We start from the raw sequence: 10782 nt of genomic DNA, 5'->3' as shown, positions 1-10782 counted from the left end.
CGATGAATAGAATCAAGGGGATGTACATCTCATTAACAGAATAAATAGGGTAATAAATAATATATGCAAATGAGGACAGTGCTGAGGGGAGGGGAAGGAGGGGAAATTGGGAATCATCTGTGAAAGATCTGCATAAAATCTTCTAGACTGTAACCTCACTGTGGGCAGGGAATGTGTCCACCAACTCTGCTGTAATGAACTCTCCCAAGTTCTCAGTGCAGTGCTCTGCACAGAGTACAGCTCAGTAAACACCAAGATAGTACTTGCAGCTTTGGGAATGAATGAGATCTCCAAAGAAGTGGGTATGCATGGAAAGCAGGAGAGCAATTGTCTGTGGGATTTGAGGAGGGAGGGCGTTCCAGGCCCGAGGCAGGAGGTGGGCCAGGGGTCGGGGGTGAGACAGGTGAGATGGGGGCACAGTGAGAAGGTGAGCACTACAAGAGCGAAATATACAGGATGGGTTGTAGAAGGAGAGAAGTGAGGTGAGGAAAGAAGGGGCCAGGGGATGGAGAGCTCTAAAGCCAAGGGTGAGGAGTTTTTGCTCGATGCAGAGGTCGATGGGCGACCACTGGAGATTTTTGAGGAGGGGGTGGGAAGAGAAGCAGCGTGGCTCAGTGGAAAGAGCACGGGCTTTGGAGTCAGAGGTCATGGGTTCGAACCCCTGCTCTGCCACTTGTCAGCTGTGTGACTGTGGGCAAGTCACTTAACTTCTCTGTACCTCAGTTCCTTCATCTGTAAAATGGGGATTAAAACTGTAAGCCCCACGTGGGACAACCTGATCACTCTGTATCTCCCCAAGCGCTTAGAACAGTGCTCTGCACATAGTAAGCGCTTTACAAATACCAACATTAACATTAACATTAACGTGTCCTGAACGTTTGAGCAGAAAGGTGATCCGGACAGCAGAGTGAAGTATAATAATAATAATGATATTTGTTAATAATAATAATAATGTTGGTATTTATTAAGCGCTTACTATGTGCCCAGCACTGTTCTAAGCACTGGGGGAGATACAGGGTAATCAAGTTGTCCCATGTGAGGCTCACAGTCTTAATCCCCATTTTCCAGATGAGGGAACTGAGGCCCAGAGAAGTGAAGTGACTTGCGCACAGTCACACAGCTGACCAGTGGCAGAGCGGGATTTGAACCCATGACCTCTGACTCCCAAGCCCAGGCTCTTTCCACTGAGCCACGCTGCTTCTCAAGCACTTGTTAAGCACTTACTATGTGCCAAGCACCCTTCTAAGCGCTGGGGTAGATGAAAGGCAGTCGGGTTGTCCCACGTGGGGCTCAGAGACGTAATCTCCATTTTCCAGATGAAGGAATTGAGGAACTGAGAAGTGAAGTGACTTGCCCAAGTTCACACAGCTGATAAGTGGCGGATCTTGGACCTCTGACTCCCAAGCCTGGGCTCTTTCCCCTAAGTGGGGGGAAACGGGAGGTTGGGAGGTCAGCAAGGAGGCTGCTGCAGTAATCCAGAAGGGATAGGACTGTAAACCCATCAATGGGCAGGGACTGTCTCTCTCTGTTGCTGAATTGTCCATTCCAAGCACTCAGTACAGTGCTCTGCACATAGTAAGTGCTCAATAGATACTATTGAATGAATAGGATTGGTGATTGTAATAACTTGTTAGCAGTTTGGGTGGAGAGGACAAGGAGGATGTCAGCGATGTTGCCAAGGTGGGACCGACAGGATTTAGTGACGGATTGAATGTCTGGGTGAATGAGGGAGAGGAGTCAAGGACAACACCAAAATTACGGGTTTGTGAGACGGGAAAGGACGGTGCTACCGTCCACATTGTTGGGAAAATCTGGGCGAGGAGGGGGTTTGGTTGGGAAGATAAGGAGTTTTATTTTGGACATGTTAACTTGGAGGGGAGGACATCCAAGGAGAGATGTCTTGAAGGCAGAAGGAGGTGCGAGCCCGGAGAGAGAGATGAGGGCTGGAGATGGAGAGTGGGGAATCATCTGCATAGAGGAGGCAGTGGAAGCCAAGGGAGCCAGGGAGTTCTCCGAGGGACTGGGAGGAGATGGAGAAGAGAAGGGGACCCAGAACTGAACCTCGAGGGACCCCCACAGTTAGGGGGTGGGATGCAGAGGGGGAGCCCGTGAAGGAGACGGAGAATGAACGGCCAGAGAGATAGGAGGAGAGCCCGGAAAGGACCCCCTCCCTTTATCCCTCCGCTCCTCCTCCCCTCCCCATCTCCCCGACTCCCTCCCTCCGCTCTACCCCCTTCCCCTCGCCGCAGCACTTCTGTACATTTGTACATATTACTCTATTTTATTAATGATGTGCGTATATCTATGATTCTATTTATCTGTTTTGATGGTATTGATGCCTGTCTACTTGTTTTGTTGTCTGCCTCCACCTCCTAGACTGGGAGCCCGTGGTGGGGTAAGGATTGTCTCTAGCTGTTGCCGAATTGTATTTTCCAAGACTTAGTCCTCTGCATACAGTAAGTGCTCGGTAAATAAGATTGAATGGATGAAGGAAGGAAGGAAGGACAGAGCCAGTGAAGGGGATTGGGAATCAGAGGTCATGGGTTCGAATCCCGGCTCTGCCACTTGTCAGCTGTGTGACTGTGGGCAAGTCACTTCACTTCTCTCTGCCTCAGTTCCCTCATCTGTAAAATGGGGATGAAGACTGTGAGCCTCATGTGGGACAACCTAATTACCCTGTATTCCCCAGCGCTTAGAACAGTGCTCTGCACATAGTAAGCGCTTAATAAATACCAACATTATGGAGTAGAGGCTGTTGGATCTGGCAAGAAGGAGGTCGTCGGTGACCTTTGAGAGGGCGGTTTCTGTGGAGTGAAGGGGATGAAAGCCACATTGGAGGGGATCCAGGGGAGACTCGGAGGAGAGGGATTTGAGCCAGCAGGTGTAGACGACTCGGTCCAGGAGTTTGGAGAGGAATGGTAGGAGGGAGAAGGGGCGATAATACATGGAGGACACATAGCAGCCGCTTGACAAATACCATAAAAAGGGGGATTTAAAAAGGAACGTGGCTTAGTGGAAAGAGCCCGAGTTTGGGAGTAATAGGACATGGGTTCTAATCCCGGCTCCACTGCAGAGAAGCAGCGTGGCTCACTGGAAAGAGCACGGGCTTTGGAGTCAACGGTCATGGGTTCAAATCTCGGCTCTGCCACTTGTCAGCTGTGTGACTGTGGGCAAGTCACTTCACTTCTCGGTGCCTCAGTTACCTCATCTGGAAAATGGGGATCAAGACTGTGAGCCCCACGTGGGACAACCTGATTCCCTTGTGTCTACCCCAGCGCTTAGAACAGTGCTCTGCACATAGTAAGCGCTTAATAAATACCAACATTATTATTACCTGTCTGCTGTGTGACCTTAGGCAAGCCATTTTATTCCTACAATCGTATTTATTGAGCACCTAATGTTTGCAGAGCACTGAGAGAAGCAACGTGGCTTAGTGGCAAGAGCCCCGGCTGGGGAGTCAGACGTTGTGGGTTCTAATCCCGGCTCTGCCACTTGTCAGCTGTGTGACTTTGGGCGAGTCACTTCACTTCTCTGCACCTCAGTGACCTCATCTGGAAAACAAGGATGAAGATTGTGAGCCCCACGTGGGACAACCTGATTCCCTTGTGTCCACCCCCTTCATTCATTCAATCATATTTATTGAGCACTTACTATGTGCGAGCATTAAGCGCTTGGAATGTACAATTCAGCAACAGACACAATCCCTGCCCAACAATGGGCTCTCAGTCTAAACGACCAGACTGTCTAAACGACTAAGCTTCTCTGGACCTCAGTTCCCTCACCTGTCCAATGGGGATGAAGACTGTGAGCCTCACGTGGCACCACCTGATTCCCTTGTGTCTACCCCAGCGCTCAGAGCAGTGCTTGGCCCCTAGTAAGTGCTTCCAAACACCACCATCATCATTATTTATTACTAAGCCTCTCTGGGCCTCAGTTCCCTCATCTGTCAAATGGGGATGAAGACTGTGAGCCTCACGTGGGACAACCTGATTCCTGTGTCTACCCCAGCGCTCAGAACAGTGCTTGGCCCATAGCAAGCGCTTCCCAAACACCACCATCATTATTATTATTTATTACTAAGCTTCTCTGGGCCTCAATTCCTTCATCTGTCAAATGGTAATGAAGACCGTGAGCCTCTCGTGGGACTTCCTGATTCCTATGTCTACCTCAGGGCTCAGAACGCGGTGCTTGACCTTAGTAAGCGCTTCCCAACACCATCATTATCATTATTTATTACCTCTCTGGGCCTCAGCTACCTCATCTGTCAAATGGGGATGAAGACTGTGAACCTCACGTGAGGCAACCTGATTCCCTTGGGTCAACCCCAGCGCTGAGAACAGTGCTTGGCCCATAATAAGTGCTTCTCAAACACCACCATCATCATACACCACCATCATCATTATTATTATTATTATTCCAGAGAAGCTTAGTAGAAGGCCCAGAGACCTCAGTTCCCTCATCTGTCAAATGGAGATGGAGACTGTGAGCCTCGATTAGACTGTAAGCCTTTAAGCCTAATTCCCGATTAGACTGTAAGCCCGTCAAACGGCAGGGACTGTCTCTATCTGTTGCCGACTTGTTCATCCCAAGCGCTTAGTACAGTGCTCTGCACATAGTAAGCGCTCAATAAATACTATTGAATGAATGAATGAGCCTCACGTGGGACCACCTGATTCCTGTGTCTTCCCCAGCGCTCAGAACAGTGCTTGGCACATAGTAAGCACTTCCCAAACACCCCTATCATCATCAACATTATTATTACTATTTATTACTAAGCTTCTCTGTGCCTCAGTTCCCTCACCTGTCAAATGGGGATGAAGACTGTGAACCTCACATGGGACCACCTGATTCCCTTGGGTCAACCCCAGTGCTCAGAACAGTGCTTGGCACATAGTAAGCGCTTCCCAAACACCACCACCACCATCATTATTATTATTATTTATTATTATTATTTATTATTATTATTCCAGAGAAGCTTAGTAGAAGGCCCAGAGGCCTCAGTTCCCTCATCTGTCAAATGGGGATGAAGACTGTGAACCTCACGTAAGGCAACCTGATTCCTTTGGGTCAACCCCAGCGCTCAGAACAGTGCTTGGCACACAGTAAGCGCTTCCCAAACACCACCACCATCATCATCATCATTATTATTGTTATTACTAAGCTTCTCTGGGCCTCAGTTCCCTCACCTGTCAAATGGGGATGAAGACTGTGAACCTCACATGAGACAACCTGATTCCCTTGGGTCAACCCCAGCGCTCAGAACAGTGCTCGGCCCATAGTAAGTGCTTCCCAAACACCACCATCATTATTATTATTATTACTAAGCTTCTCTGGGCCTCGGTTCCCTCATCTGTCAAATGGGGATGAAGACTGTGAACCTCACATGAGACCATCTGATTCCCTTGGGTCAACCCAAGCGCTCAGAACAGTATTTGGCACATAGTAAGCGCTTCCCAAACACCACCATCATTATTATTATTATTACTAAGCTTCTCTGGGCCTCGGTTCCCTCATCTGTCAAATGGGGATGAAGACTGTGAACCTCACATGAGACCATCTGATTCCCTTGGGTCAACCCAAGCGCTCAGAACAGTGTTTGGCACATAGTAAGTGCTTCCCAAACACCACCATCATTATCATTATTTATTATTAAGCTTCTCTGGGCCTCAATTCCCTCATCTGTCAAATGGGGATGAAGACCGTGACCCTCACGTGAGACAACCTGATTCCCTTGGGTCAACCCAAGCGCTCAGAACAGTGTTTGGCACATAGTAAGCGCTTCCCAAACACCACCATCATTATCATTATTTATTATTAAGCTTCTCTGGGCCTCAATTCCCTCATCTGTCAAATGGGGATGAAGACCGTGACCCTCACGTGAGACAACCTGATTCCCTTGTGTCAACCGCAGCGCTCAGAACAGTACTTGGCCCATAGAAAGTGCTTCCCAAACACCGCCGTCGACCCCTGGGCCACGTCCTCCTGCGGTCCCGGAACGCCCTCCCTCCTCACCTCCGCCAAACTGATCCTCTTCCCCTCTTCAAAACCCTACTTGAAACTCACCTCCTCCAAGAGGTCTTCCCAGACTGAGCTCCTCTTCTCCCTCTACTCCCTCTGCCACCACCCCTTCACCTCTCCGCAGCTAAACCCTCTTTTCCCCCTTTCCCTCTGCTCCTCCACCTCTCTCTTCCCATCCCCACAGCACCGTACTCGTCCGTTCAACTGTATATATTTCCATTACCCTATTTATTTTGTTAATGAATTGTACATCGCCTCGATTCTATTTAGTCGCCATCGGTTTTTACGAGACGTTCTTCCCCTCGACTCTATCTATCGCCATCGTTCTCGTCCGTCCGTCTCCCCCGATTAGACCGTAAGCCCGTTAAACGGCAGGGACCGTCTCTATCTGTCGCTGACCTGTTCATTCCAAGTGTTTAGTACAGTGCTTTGCACATAGTAAGTGCTCAATAAATACTATTGAATGAATGAATCACCATTATCATTATTATTTACTATTATTATCATTTATTATTATTGTTCCAGAGAAGCTTAGTAGAAGGCCCAGAGGCCTCAGTTCCCTCCTCTGTCAAATGGGGATGGAGACCGTGAGCCTCACGTGGGACAACCTGATTCCCTCGGGTCCACCCCAGCGCTCAGAACAGTGCTTGGCACATAGTAAGTGCTTCCCAAACACCGCCACCATCATCATTATTATTATTATTCCAGAGAAGCTTAGTAGAAGGCCCAGAGGCCTCAGTTCCCTCCTCTGTCAAATGGGGATGGAGACCGTGAGCCTCAGGCGGGACCCCCCCGCTTCCCTTGTGTGTCCCCCCCAGCGCTGAGAACGATGTGAGTGAGGGGGGGGATTTAGGAAGTGTTTTATAAATATCCTCTTTAATGAAATAAACCGTCTTTTTAATGAATTAATTCGTGCGGGCCGTCGGCTGGGAGGGGCCCAGTGGGGCGGGGGAGGGCCGGGCTGCGCGGGGAGGGGCGGCCTCCGCAGGACCGGCCCCTCGGGGCCGCGCGCGCCCGCCGGCGCAGCCAATGAGGAGGCGCCTTACTGGCGGGCGGCCCGCGGCGGGCCAATGGGAGGCCGCCTTGTTGGCGTCCGGGCCCCGCGGGGCGGTGCGGGCCGCTGAGGGGAGCGGCCGGGGGGGGAGGAGGAGCCGGGACGGCGGGGGGAGGACGACGCCCGTCGTCGTCGTCGTCGTCGCTGCGGGGAAGAGCGCGGACGCCCGCCACGGATCCCTCTTCGCTCGCCAGGTGAGGGGGAGGAGCTCGGCGTTGGGCAGGGAGGGTCGACATCTGCTGCCCGATTGGCCAGTCCCAGCGCTTAGGACAGGGCTCTGCACAGGGTAAGCGCTCAGGACATAATGAATGAATGAAGAAGGAGGAGGATGAAGAGGAAGAGAGGCCGTTGATGGGCAGGGAGGGTCTCTCTCTGCTGCCCAATTGTCCAGTCCCAGCGCTTAGGACAGGGCTCTGCATAGGGTAAGCGCTTAGGACAGGGCTCTGCACAGGGTAAGCGCTCAGGACATACGAATGAATGAATGAAGAAGGAGGAGGGTGAAGAGGAAGAGAGGCCGTTGATGGACAGGGAGGGTCGCCATCTGTTGCCCGATTGTCCAGTCCCAGCGCTTAGGACAGGGATCTGCACAGGGTAAGCGCTCAGGCCATACGAATGAATGAAGGAAGGAGGAGGAGGATGAAGAGAGGCCGTTAATGGGCAGGGAGGGTCTCTCTCTGCTGCCCAATTGTCCAGTCCCAGCGCTTAGGACAGGGCTGTGCATAGGGTAAGCGCTTAGGACAGGGCTCTGCACAGGGTAAGCGCTCAGGACATACGAATGAATGAATGAAGAGGAGGAGGAGGGTGGAGGGGGATGTGAGGAGGGGGATGAAGAAGAAGAGGAGCCCGGCGTTGGGCAGGGAGGGTCTCTCTCTGTGGCCCAAATATCGATTCCCAGGGCTTAGGACAGGGCTCTGCACAGGGTAAGCGCTCAGTCCGTACGAATGAATGAATGAGGAGGAGGGGGGAGGAGGAGGAGGAAGGGATTGTTTGGAAGGAGGGGCTGAGGATGGAGGAGGAGGAGGAGGGGACTGTTTGGAGGGAGGAAGAGGAGGATGGAGGAGGAGGATGGAAGAGGAGGGGCGTTGAGAATGAAGGAGGCGGGGTGGGCTCCAGCTTTAGGCCCTTGAGTGCAGTGCTCCGCATAGAGGAAGTGCTCAATAAATACTGTTGAATGAAGGATGGGGGGGGCGCAGGGACTGAGGAGGAGGGGGCTAGGGGGAGGAGAAGGACGGAGGATGGAGGAGGAGGAAGGGGAGGGTGGGGCTCCAGCTGTAGGCTCGGGCCCTGGGGAGGGGCAGGAGGGAAGAAGAGGAGGATGGAGGGGGAGGGGGAAGAAGGAGGATGAGGGGGATGGAGGAGGAAGATGGAGGGGGAGGACGACGAAGGGGACTGAAGGAGGAAGATGGAGGGGGATGAAGGGGGCTGGGGGAGGGTCAGGCTCGGGCCCCAAGGAGTGGGTTGGAGGAGAAGGAGGAGGAGGAGGAAGAAGGCCGAGTGGAGACTTCTGTCGGCTGCGGGGAAGCTGGAGGCCTTGGGGAGAGCAAATGGAGGAGGAAGGCTCCCCGGGTGTGGGGGCGGGGTGAGTACGGGGAGGGGGCTCAGGACCCCCAGAGCGTGCGGGGCGAGGCGGGTAAGGCTGGCTGCAGGCCCGCCCCCTGCCTCAATACTTCTTTTGTTTTGCTCTCTGTTTCCCTGCTTTTAGACCGTGAGCCCCTCGTCGGACAGGGACGCTCTCCATCTGTTGCCCAATTGTCCATTCCAAGCGCTTAGGACAGCGCTCTGCACCCAGTCAGCGCTCAAAAAATACGATTGAATGGTGGCAAGAGCCCGGGCTTGGGAGTCAGAGGACGTGGGTTCTAATCCCACCTCCGCCACTCGTGTGCTATGTGACCTTGGGCAAGCCACGTAACTTCTCTGTGCCTCAGTGGCCTCCTCTGTAAAATGGGGATGAAGACTGTGAGCCCCACGTGGGACGACCTCATAATCTGGTGTCCACCCCAGCGCTCAGAACGGTGCTTGGCACATAGTAAGCGCTTCACAAATGCCATCATCATCGTTGTTGTTATTTCCCCCTGGAGTGAGTTAGGGGAAGCCCAAAAAAAAGGAGGTGTGGATACGGGGAGGCCCGGGCTGGGTGGGATGGAGCAAGAGGATCTGGCGGGGAGGGATTTGGGCCGTGCGGAAGGATTAGCGAGACCCGAACCCAAAGCATCGAGGCGTTGGAGGTGAGCCCAGCGAGGAATACAGGCTGGCGGAGCCCCGGGGGGTTGTGCGACTGGAGATATTGGGCCTAGAGAGGATTCGGGGGGTTTCAGGGAGTGGAGGTGGGATGACGGACGAGTTAGGAGGAGGAGGATTTCTACCAGGGGACCAGTCGAGAGAGGAGGGGGATTTATCTGGGGGGAGTTCGTTGGGAGGGAGGAGAGGAGAAGGCCTTCCGATGAAGCCTTCCAATAAGATCTTCCAATTAAGGTCTTCCAATAACCCGCAGTTAGAGCCTATTTTATCTCCGTCTCTCCGCGCTCTTTGCGGTCCAGGGCTAAGGCAACTGCGGCTTTTCGGAGCACAGTCGCCATTCCCCTCGCTCCGGGTCTAAATTCCCTTCTTCCCTCCTCCTCCCACCTCCTCTGAAGCAGGAGGGGAGCCTGCCAAAACCGGCCGATCGGACTAGCTAGGGGAAGAATCGGTGGTCGTTGTGTCAATCTTTCATCAAGGATAGGGTGTGTTTAAAACATCTGATATGCAGCTTTTCATTAGTGAGGCAGCAGAATCAGGAGGTAGGCCATTTTTTATTTTTTTACTGTTGGGGGTGTTTCCCGGCCTTGGGGAGATTGATACTTCATCGGCAATAATAGTTTTAAAATCATCGTCGACGGTCTCTCTAGCCCGTGGACCGTCAGGCACCGTGTCAGGTTTAGAGAGGACTATACGTATTTAAAAGTGCGTGTGAGTTTTTGCATTTGGTCCGTACGTTTTTATTCTTCTCGTTGGGGTGCCCGCCAAGGTGAAGAGAGGCTTAAAGACGCTGCCTCATTGAACCAGAGACAGGGATAAAGGTCATCTTTGAATCTTATTATGAATTGTTGCCAGGGGTGGTGATAAATCAATACTGCCTCCTGGTTCTTTTGAAACCCTTCAGAAGAACTTGGAAATGGAGAATGGCTTTTACGCTTTGCTTTGTGACTCATGACTGCAAATTAATGTTAACGGTGGCGGCCGCCGTTCACTCAGATTTTACGGGCATTACGTTTTTCAATCAAAATTGCTGCGGTGAGGTAAAGAGAAGATAATTCACCCGAATCTACAGGTACGGCGCCACAGCATCTGTACGCATTAAACACGCATAATGATCCAAAACAACTCTCGCTACCCAAAAAAGACAGAGAAACGTTTGTGATTGACAAAATGTGATAAATCAGTTTCCATTCCAAAAGGAGAAAAAACCCGAGACTCTTAGGATCAGGGCTGTAGCGTGGCCTCGGGGAAAGAGTGCGCGGCCTGGGAGTCAGAGGACCTGGGTTCTAATCCTGGCTCCGCCACTCGTTTGCCGGGTGAGCTCGGACAAGTCACTTCTCTGGGCCTCAGTTACCTCATCTGTGAAGTGGGGGACAGAACTGTGAACCGCACGTGGGAGATGGGCCGCATCCAACCCGATTATCTTGTTTCTGCCCCAGTGCTTAGTACAGTGCTTAACGAATACCATTAAAAAA

General features: G+C 52.1%; 1 protein-coding gene across 15 annotated transcripts in view; it reads left to right on the top strand.

Moving 5' to 3' along the window:
- Positions 1-7164: 7164 nt before the first annotated feature.
- ADD1 (adducin 1) overlaps positions 7165-10782 on the top strand; it is a 105030-nt gene continuing 101412 nt past the window's right edge. For 12 of the 15 annotated variants that reach the window (XM_029064059.2, XM_029064056.2, XM_029064058.2 and 9 more), the window contains exon 1: positions 7165-7266. The gene's annotated coding sequence lies outside the window, so the exon portion shown is untranslated. Of the gene's footprint in view, positions 7267-9195; positions 9298-9826; positions 9850-10782 lie in introns of those variants that run through there. The other 3 variants (XM_029064064.1, XM_029064051.2, XM_039911953.1) reach the window with 3 other exon arrangements.

This window comes from Ornithorhynchus anatinus, chromosome 4 (assembly GCF_004115215.2).
Source record: "Ornithorhynchus anatinus isolate Pmale09 chromosome 4, mOrnAna1.pri.v4, whole genome shotgun sequence".
NCBI classification, from domain to species: domain Eukaryota; kingdom Metazoa; phylum Chordata; class Mammalia; order Monotremata; family Ornithorhynchidae; genus Ornithorhynchus; species Ornithorhynchus anatinus.
Note: the sequence above shows the minus strand (reverse complement) of the source record. Positions and strands in the feature narration are given on the sequence as shown.